The following is an 11,204-nucleotide window of genomic DNA, read 5'->3' as shown; positions in this document are numbered from 1 at the left end:
TTTAGTCAGGGCCACAATGTACCCTGCTAAAAAAAAAAAAACCAAAAAAACAAAAAAAAAATACAAAAACTACACTTTCCAGCTTCCCTTTCATGTAGCAGTGATCACATGACCGTTCTGAGAAGGAGTTTGGGAGAGTTTAGGATGAGGAATGGATCTTTTTAGCCAAAGGGTATATCTAGGCCCTTATCAAATGTGTTTTGCTCGGCCCACAGAGATTTCCTTTTAAATTGACTTGAATAGATTCTCATAAGAACTCAGATTTCTAGATTCTTTTTTAAGAATCATGAAATGTGATCCATCTTGCATTCCCATGTTGCAGTAATAGGCTACAACTTAATAATAACATGTCCCCTTCTTCCTACTGTCTTCCTGCCTGCTATACTCCATTCGTCACCAGCTAGACACCAAGACCTGACCTTTACTGCCCACCTGCTTGTACTCTCACTCACCAACCTTTGTCCCACATTTTTCGCTGAGCTCTTCTTTCCAGCTTATCTCTTAACTCAGACAAATGGAAAGTGAAATCACCCGTGGAACAATAGCAGCTGCCCTGACAAGAACTCCAGCTGGATCACCTAGATCAGTTTGAGTTTAACCCCTGACTTGCACCTGCGCCGATGGACCATGGAGTGACCTCTAGAATGACCATGACTACCTTTACCTCATTATAATACTAAAATCTCCACGTGAGGAGGAGCATCAGCCTATTTACATAACATATAATGTGTGTCTAGACATGTTTCCCTAAGGCGTTTGCACCACCTTATGCCTATCTCTACATCTGAGGACCAGGCTTCCCTATCTAAATATTCATCCTAACCCTAAATGAAAGGAACCCATTCAGCATTGTTCTGGAAATCATGGCTTTGGAAGCTGTTCCCATGATTTCCTTATTTGCTGCAAATAAAGTTTACTTTGTGGGACGACTCAACCTAGTGCAGTTTCTGACTCACCAAGGAAGAAACTAATGTTGGTTCAGATACACTTTTACCACCGACCTCACCCTGCAAGTATTTTGTAAACCTTTTCTTAAGCCATAGTCTTTATCTCTTTCACTCTTTCTCTTCTGTGTCTTATGCCATGTTTTATCTGTCTGTGCCTTAGCCTTGAGTGACAGATGTGTCTCCAAACACATGGTTATCAGAACTACCTGAATTACCATGCCCAAGAGGCACTTTTTAAAAGCTGGAGCATGTGTGAGTAAATGGAATTATTATTCACTCACTTTAATATTTTTAGTTACTGGGGGCGCCTGGCTGGCTCAGCTGGTAGAGCATGTGATTCTTGATCGTGGGGTCATGAGCTCGAGCCCCACACTGGGTGTGGAGTTCTTAAAAAAAAATTCTTTTTTAGTTACTGGTCCTGAACTTGGATCACAGGCCATACTTCAAGGTGAAGTGGACCAGACGAAGTCTAAAGGTTAAATTGCTCAACTGTTCTTAAGTGTTAGAACTGTGTTATAAGGCAAAACTCTAGGAGTATTCACCATATTCTTTTACCAAAGGCAGCACTGGAGCCATGTGACAGGCAGATAAGCAGTCCTACCTTCTGTGGGCCATGAAAAGCTACCAATGTATTGTTTTATTATTTATATACTTGATGAAATATATTTCGAGCATCTTTATTTTCCTTACATCCATTCAGGGGTTATAAATACCACAAATTACACCCATTGAATGAAGTAGTACTTTCTTCGTAAACCTCCTTAAGTTCAAGTTTCAAAGGACCCTCTGCATTCCAGGATTTCAGAATTAGGTTATCAACCTATGTGTACTGCTCCTAATGTTAGAGGCTTTGATTGTCTTAACTTTTAGCTTTTATCATCTCAAATGAAAAAATCTTTTACTTCCTTTTATTTAGCTTTATAAAGCAGCCTTCTATCCAGTGGAACTCTTGCTTTCTATCAGCCCAGCTCCCCTTCCAAGCACTTTCCCAAGGGCCATTGTAGCTTTCTTGAATTTTGGAAGACAGAGGTACACAAAGTTTTATTAGAAAGAAAAATATGTTTCTTTTGAATGATATTCAACAACTGTCTGAACATTTGAGCTATAGTGACACATTGGGTTGACATCCTGGAATGATGATACTCCTTTGGTCAGAGAGAGAGAATAACCAATCATGGAGAGCAATTCCTTTTGTACATAGACTTTGGATTAATTTGTTGATTGTTTTTTCTTATATTGTTCTTGAGTTTGTCACTTAATGACACATGACAGTGTTTCTAAAGTGTGGTCCTTAGGTAAAGGCATCAGCATCACCTAGAAACGTTAAAATGTACATTCTCAGCCCTCACTTGAAACCTACTAAATCAGACATTCTGAGTAAGGTCCAACAATTTTGTTTCCACAAGCCCTCTAGGTGATCCTGATGCACATTCACGTTTCAGACCCACTGACATAGTGTTTTGAAAGGCAATTTCTAGTTAGAACTAGAAAAACTGGAATGTAAAGGAATGGAATATGGAGAGTATCTTGTATTACTTTTTGCTTGTTAAAATGAATGGCTACAGTGATACAATCACTGGCAATGTGTACAAGGTGTCAGCTGCTCATGTTTGAAGTAACACTACCTGGGTTCGATGATCTTACTAAAATTAGCAAGGGGAAAGGAAGAAGTGTGAGACTAGAGAAAAGAATTTAACCTGAGGGGAATTTAAATATTTATACATGCACATATTAGCAGAGAGAACACAGAGCCCAGAAAGGAAAAGAAACATAAAGGAATGTTAATGATAGACCCTACTAATGGGTAATGGCAATTCTCCAGATCAGAGTGGAATCAGCAGAGATGCCCACAGAAGTAGACGGGGGGTGGAGTCTGAGAATGTGAGCTTCCATTCATTTAAAAAATGATCACCGAGTACCTGCTTTACACCAGGCATTGTTCTAGGGGCCATCGTTCTAGTCCAATGAAGGACAAGATAGAAATGATCCCCTCCCTCACAGAACTTAGTCTAGTGGGGTCATGAACCACTGAACAGTGAATTGTAATGAAGTGTGACAGAAGCCATGTTAGAGGACATGCAGGATAGCTATGAGGTCTCAGAGGAGAGGTGCTGAACCCAGACTTGGAAGATGGGTGTCTTGGTAATGGCCATCATAATGTTTTTTTTTTTTTTTCCATCATAATGTTTTGAGCAGAGACATATTGTGGGAGTAAACTGAAGGAAATTAATAAAGTACTTCTCTAAAGTTCATTTCTAATTATCTCTTAGAGGTGGGAAACATTAGTCCCCATTTACGGTTTTAATAGAATATGTATGCGTTATGAGGATATTTGACAGAAGGGAGAGATCTTGGACTATGGAAATCAAAACCCTTGGCAGACGCACTGGGCTGGGTCCAGAGCCCTCTTTGAAACCAGTTCTAACCTTAAGAAGCAGGGGCAACTGTAGCAGTGCAGAGAGGGCTCTAGTCAAAAGAATGGCATTTTTTTTTTTTTTTTAATCCTTGAAAGCAGAAGACCTGAACATTCTTCCTAATGGGAGAATATGGCTTCAGCTACCCCTAGGTCCTCTTGGGAGGAATTATACCCATAAGAGCTCTTAAGCATAAATGGCTATAAGAATATATGAGGGCCATGTTTGGGGCCCTTTGTTAGTAGAAATTTTGTCAGAGGACTGTTGCTGATGTAGCAGGAGATGGCTGATGGACTTTCAGTAGGAGCTCAGTACAAACAAGGAAAGAAAATAAAGGGGGAGCAAAATAATTTATTTTATTTCTTTTTTTTGGTTTTTATATTTTTATTTATTTACTGAAAAAAACATTTAAAAAAGTTTATTTATTTATTTTTTTTGGTGAGAGAGTGCGTGCAAGCAGGGGCAGGGGCAAAGGGAGAGAGAAAATATCAAGCAGGCTCTGAGCTCAGCATGGAGCCTGCTGTGGCCCTTGATCTCACGACCCTGAGGTCATGACCCAAGCTGAAATCAAGAGTGGAAAGCTTAATTAAATGAGGCACCCAGGCGCCACTGAAAAAAACTTTTTTTAAAGCAGGTAACATTTATTACTCACTCTGTGCTAGGCTTTTGGTATGTTTTTAACTTGTAACTTTCCTGTAATTGGCCAATAAATTAACAAGTGGTAGTGTCAAGGGAGATAAGAAGCAATAGAAAGAACATGGCCACATGTAAGTTTATCAGGTATACTCAAATAGCTATTTCATTAAGTTATTTTGAATCAGGCAAAGTCATGGAGCCTATAATTGAGATTAAAAATCATTGAATATTTAAACAAAATAATCTTTGGGAGTATCTTTTTTCAGTTCTCTTCTGAGCCCCTGTACATGAATGGTCAACAGCTACACATTTGTATACACGAGTCACCCACATGAGTCAGCACATTCTCCATGCCCCAGTCTTGATGACTTGTGCACGTTGATTTTGCTCAATCCTGCAAAGTATCCTGAGTACATGGTAACTGTTATAATCAAGTAATTCTAACTAGTCCATCTTTGTGGATATCCTAGGAAAGGAAGTCTCTATATTATTCTTCCAGTATCTTAATTTGCAGCAAATAATTCAGCTTGTGAAATATGCCTCTTTCCATTCTTGAACAAATCCTTTATCCAACAAGATCAAAGGACTCCACTTACTCTTTGAATGACTTCCTTCCTTTGACATGTTAAAATAATCTTTTATTGGTTTCACAAGCACTTGCAAGGTGCTCTTCAGAGTGTTTTTCTTATAGTTGTTATTCTTTGTTTTCCTCACATGAACTCCCTTACCAGTTTGGGGGAAATGCCCTCTTTTTTTTCTCTGATAATTTTTATGGCTCTAGCTAGCAGTTCTCTTTTTAGTTCTATCTCAAATGCTTGTTATTTTCATTCCTTGGTATATGCTTTTCATGGAAAGCAAACAACAACAAAGTATATAGGCTTTTCTTGTGGGTTATTGACTTTTCAAAGTCCTTCCTTTCAGTTGTCTCCTAAATGGGGCTTGTATTTATCATATTTCCTTTTTGAAAAATTTAGAGTGTATGGAATGGGTTTCTTGGTTTTCCCTGGTCCCATGAGGATATAGAATTTAATTATGTTATTAATTTTTGCTTAATGGCTCACACACAGCAATCTCTTGGGTCCATTTCTGATCCTGTTTAGGATGAAAGTTCCCTCTATTTACCTTCCTAGTGAAATTTAGACAGCAGTACTCAATTTATTAACGTCCAGCCCACATCCCTACCTGCTCCCCACCCCCCACCCCTGCACCCCTGTATGTCATCCTGATGACCAGTTGGTTACTTTGTATTTGGATAATTAGAGTCTTTTATTATTATTATCTGGACAATTTTTTTCAGCTCTCCCAATTCCATTTAACATTTTCTGTCTTATCATTTTACTTGGGTAATCAATAATATACATTTTTCAGTACATAGATGTTTTAACATGAACTGAGTTTTTAAAAAAGATTTTATTTATTTATTTGACAGAGAGAGAGCACAAGCAGGGGGAGCAGCAGAGGGAGGCAGAGGGAGAGGGAGAAGTAGGCTCCCTGCTGAGCAGAGAGCCTGATATATGGGGCTCAATCCCAGGACCCTGAGATCATGACCTGAGCCAAAGGCAGATGCTTAACTGACTGAGCCACCCCAACATGAATTGTTTTTATAGTTAAAGAGTTATAAGATAAATCTATCTTGTGAAGCTTATTCAACAGATGCTTTTTCAGTACTCTTATGTACCAGTTCTAGACACTGGGAATAAACAAGGACTGGAATCAAAATTCAAATTCTAGTGAGGGGTGGTGTAGGGCAACAAGAAATAATTTGTCAGATGTTGATAAGAGCTAAGAAGAAAAAAAAAGTCAGATGATAGTTCAGAGAAGCCCTTGTCTATCAGTTCTACCAGAGAAACTCTAATGCCCTAAGGCACCCTTTATATACAGTGAATTATCTTCTCTCCTATGCAGCTTGAGTGATACCAGCTGTGTACCATCCTTGGGAAATGGGAAAAAGCAGTCACCAAAATCATTTTCTGTAGGAATTATACTGTCATGGAACCCTAGTTGAAAAAGACTGGGTTAGAGAGCATCAGTTATAGGAGGGAGTGCTGCTTGAGATTACTTGGTCAAGGAAGGCCTTTCTGACAAGAAGTCCTTTGAGCAGACACCCGAATTCAATGAGGAATGGAGGTTCCCTGCAGATGCAAGGTGAGGGGAGGAGGGCAGCCACAGCTGAGTATTCCAGTCAGAGACAAGGGTGGGTTTGTTGTATTTGAGAAACAGTTAAGAAGGCCAGTGTGGCTGGAGCTGAGTATCAGGAGACAGAGAGATGGAGATAAGATCAGAGAAGTGGCTGGTGATGGGTGGAGATGGTGAGACATACCAGAGACATTTTAGCTCAAGTCAATTCAGCAGAGATTTACTGAGCTCCAACTATGTGCTATGACCTGGGGTCTTCAGAGATGAAAGAATCATGGTCTCTGTCCTCATGCAATGTACAATATAGAGTATATTACTTGACTTAGACTAAGTAAATATAGTGGGATGAATGCTCCACCTTAATAATAAGCAAATGAGTACTTGGTTGAGTACTCCCAGAAGTGCACTCTGTGCCAAGCATTCAGGTGCTAGTGATTTATAAAGAAGTGCTCCTAGGAGGAACTCATAAGAGCCAGGTAAGGGTGGGATTTCAAGCAACAGATTCAGCCTGATCTAGGGAGTTCTGTCGTGTAAATTACAATGCACAGTGTGTTACACTTTGAAGTAATGGAGCTGAATTTTTATATGTGTACACCTGCTAGTCATTGGCTGTGGGCTGCCCATAGGGTGATGTCACTCTCAGGTGCTTTTGGTTCCATATAGGTGAGTTGGCTCCAGTGTCAAAGGTAATCCTTTGAAGATTATAGCAAAGGGAGTGGAGGCTAGGGGATGAGAGCACAGAGCTGATGAAAGGGATCCAAGGGGGTCTTGGTTGGGCATTAACAGTCTCCACCCCAGGGCTAGCAGAGCCTCTCAGTCCAGAGGATAGGGCTTGATGGATAGGCAGAGGATAGTAAGCTTTCCCCAAATGGAAACCACCTCTGTTTGCTTGGCTCTGTGTCTCCTTCTTATCTAGTTTAGTTCTTACTCACCATAGAGAACCCCAGAGATGTTTCTGAGTGGGAATGAGTGCATGCACGAACCCACTCCAGGCCCAGGAACTAATCTGGAGAATTTTTAGAAATCATTTGGCAGAAGCCATATACCCCAATATTGCATCTTCATAGAGGATGCTAAGCTCTTCAGCATAGGAATGGAAAACTGGTGGGAATATAGTTCAGAAATCTGGGAGGTATAGCCATAGAAATGGCATAAAAACTTGAGTGTGAGCAAGTGAGAAATAACATATCTAAGGGACAAAAATCCAAACATCTTAGAGTATGATGTGTTCTATTAAAAATTCCCCCCAAAAAGTGAAAATAATCTCTTTAAATGTTCAAGATAATATTTAGTGGTGTCAGCATCTGGGGTGTGTGTGTGTGTGAGTGTGTGTGTCTGTGAGTTGGTGTTGGATTGAGAGGGACATTTTTTTCATAGAGAACTTGCTTAAATGTGGACACTAATTAGTATAGGTGAGTGGCACTAGGCTGTAGAGCTTTGAATCAGAGTTGTGTTAGGCACTAGGAAGGGCTGAGCAGTATCCCTCTGGGTGCCATTCTGATTATTTGAAGTTGGAGGCCAGTAACATTGTTGAGAAGGAGTCTGAGGCCACATCCAGGTTCAGGAGATTATTACTAATAGCTAACATTTATTTAGCACTTCCTACACACCAAATGCCCAACTTCTATGAGACAAGTACTTGTATTGCCATTATTTCCATTTTACAGATGAGAAAACTGTACAATCATTTATTGAATACCTTCCAAGGGCCAAATTGTCCAGGTTTACACAAGTGGTAAGTAGAAGACTGGGATTTGGTCTTAGAGTCTACTCATAATGTCTAGAGTAGAGTTGAATGCTATGATTGATTATAGGAAGAAGGAATGGCATATCAGGCATTTTTTCATCCCCTCATTCTGGTCTTTTCCTCATCCTTCAGTCATCCTCCTCCCCCTTTCACATCTAGTCAAATTAAACTACTTTCTCATCCCCAGTGTTATACTCTTGTATGGGCTCTTGTGAGTCCTTGAGCACCCAACCTCTAGCCTTTGCAGGCTAAGTCTTACTCATTCTTTGGAATTCAGTTCAGGCATCACTTCTTACAGAAAACCTTCCCTGATTTCATCAGTCAGATTTTGTGCTCCTTCTGTGTAATTTCTTATAGTGTTATGAGCCTCTCTTGCAACATAATACTTTTTATTGTGAATTGTGATGACTTATTTCTCTTAAAATGAGCTAAAAGAAGAGGACATGCAGTGTTGTTGTTGTTTTTTTTTTAAAGATTTTATTTATTTGACAGAGAGAGAGAGAGACAGCCAGCGAGAGAGGGAACACAAGCAGGGGGAGTGGGAGAGGAAGAAGCAGGCTCCCAGCAGAGGAGCCTGATGTGGGGCTCCATCTCAAACCGCTGGGATCACGCCCTGAGCTGAAGGCAGATGCTTAACGACTGAGCCACCCAGGCACCCCCATGCAGTGTTTTCATTGAGTGAATGAGACCTGATGCCTCACCTCTTGGCTCCAAACTATTGGTATTGTCTTGTAAAAGTTACCTGCTTTCCAGGTTCATGTTTGTAATTGTGAAACACATATGTTGGACAGGTCGAAATTTCTAGCTGTTATCTTTTTCTTATATAAGTTTGGGAACTTGCGAATATTCAGTACAAATTTTACCCATTTACATTTGTTTTCTATTATATGCATACAATATGGTATTTCTCTCCATAAACCATTCTCTCTCTTTTGTAGCCAAGCTTGCTAAGTTTGATATCTTCATTGAAAACGATCAATTTGTTGGGAGCAATACATGGGCACTTTGTATTAAAAATGTTTTTTCTTTTTTTTTTTTAAAGATTTTATTTATTTATTCGACAGAGATAGAGACAGCCAGCGAGAGAGGGAACACAAGCAGGGGGAGTGGGAGAGGAAGAAGCAGGCTCATAGCAGAGGAGCCTGATGTGGGGCTCGATCCCACAACGCCAGGAGCATGCCCTGAGCCAAAGGCAGACGCTTAACCGCTGTGCCACCCAGGCACCCCTGTGAAATATATTTTTAAAAAGTGTCAGAGCAGGAGGGAAGCTAGCTTGCTGGCCCCTACATTGGGCTTCCATTTTTCTGATGTGACAAATAAAGTCACTTTCGAGCAAGGTGGTTCTTGTTGGCACAGTGTTCTGAAGGGACCTCACTAATCCATTTAAAAACTGGGTCATATTCCACTACTGCAAATATCACTCCATAGAAAAACTCTGTGCAACAACAGCTAAGATCCAGGCACTAATCTCTTTATTTCACAAAATGACAGAATTTGGCAAAAACCCAGGAAAAAGAATCAAGAATCTCTTGGAATTCCTTAAAATAAAATAAGGTTTATTTAGTTAGCATGGCATACTAAACTAATAGCACATCTGTTTTACTTGAGGGTTTGCCTATGATGTATATTTTCTGTATCAGGAGGTACCACTTGGACTCAAATGTAACTTAGTGCAGCCTCAGAATTGTTACAGGAGAGGCTAGAGGAAGTTCAGGATGGGGATACTGGGAACCTGCATTTTAACAAGTACTCCAGGTGATTCTGTTGCACTTTGGGAAAACCTCAGAGAATAACTCTTAGTAATGCTCACATAGAAATGTGCTTTTAGTTAGGAAGAGCATAAAACACGTGACGATATCAACAGAGTTCATTAGGGTGGCTAAAAGGTGATAGGTTCTTTTAAATATTTAATCAACTGGAATTAAACCTAGCTGTGGACATTGCTTTTCAATTTGTTCCACTCAGTAGGCTTGGAGTATCTATTACCTGTGAATTATTTTTGGCCTTAAAAAAAATCTATTCTCACAAAGTATGTGGAAACTTTCCTCTTGTCAGAGTCTTTATGTCATTAGTGATTTGTGTTGCAGAGTTGGTTTTCCCTTGTTAAAGAATGAGTCCATCAACCTGGCAGCTTATGCCAGTTTTCTCAAGCAAGGCTAGATACAAACCACCTGTAGATCTTTTAGAACCTACAGCTGCTGAGGCTCCACTCCTTACCCCAATCAGAATCTCTATGCACAGTGCCCCCAAATCTATTTCATTAAAAGTTTTACTGTGCAGCCAGACTTGAGATACAGTGGTTTAATGATAGCAAAAGAAACTTCGATATTTTTAAATAGATTCTTCTTGATTAGATATTTCTTTACTCTTGATATAGCCAGAACCATTATTGTGCTAGGTTCACTGTATTGCCTGTAACTCTGGATTTTATGTTAAGCCATCTCTGATACAGACACTGTGATGAGTAATGTCTAAGATTGTTAAGGGGGCTTCACTTCTGGATTTGATGAGCCAGAGAGGCCCAAGACACACCTACAAAGGTGAAGTTTTCTCTAAGTGGCAGTTTGATCATCTTGATGAATAGAACAGAAGACTGGTTGAAGGGTTGTCATACTACCCCGTCTGCAGAGCTGGGAAAAGAAGGTTTTGGAGAATTTAGCATTTAGGCCTTTGACTCACCTTGGTACACTACTGTACAGGTAATATGAGTTTGACTATGCTGAACAACATAGGTTCTAGCTGGCAGGTCTGAACACATTTAGGTTTAGGTCAAGTTTTGAGAGATGGCAGAGGCACTAGACTTTCCAACTTCCAGACTCTGGTATTACTGACAGAAAGATATCAGGGCAATTTTTAAGATTCCTAAGGTAGGTTATTTTACCACCTTCTGGCTTATGCCTGAATTGTTCAAGATGCTGAGACTGACAGCTCCCTGCTTTTCCTATATGTTTCTTCCTGAACTTGCTTGTATAGTTCCCTCACAGAATGTGAATTTCTAGGAAGCAAAAATTACTTAAGTCACTTTCTGACCAAGAGTCTAGCACAGTGCCACTGAGACACACATGCTGAATACTTCAGAATGAAAGTAAACCTAGTGTTCTCTACTACTTCTAGTTTCCACACTCCAACTATCAAGTTGGCAGAGACTGCTGCCCCACAGAGTAGGGGTAGGTGACGTGGGAATTAAACGCACTTTCCCTCAGCCTGTGCCCAAATTACGAGTATCACCAGGACACCCCATGTTTACTCAGTCCCTGGAAGCTTTCCATCACTGAAGGAAGGAAAAGAAAAGGTCGTGAAACTTTCAGATAATATGAAACAAGG

The sequence above is a fragment of the Ursus maritimus genome, unplaced genomic scaffold (assembly GCF_017311325.1).
Source record: "Ursus maritimus isolate PB19 unplaced genomic scaffold, ASM1731132v1 scaffold_20, whole genome shotgun sequence".
Lineage (NCBI taxonomy): Eukaryota > Metazoa > Chordata > Mammalia > Carnivora > Ursidae > Ursus > Ursus maritimus.
Note: the sequence above shows the minus strand (reverse complement) of the source record.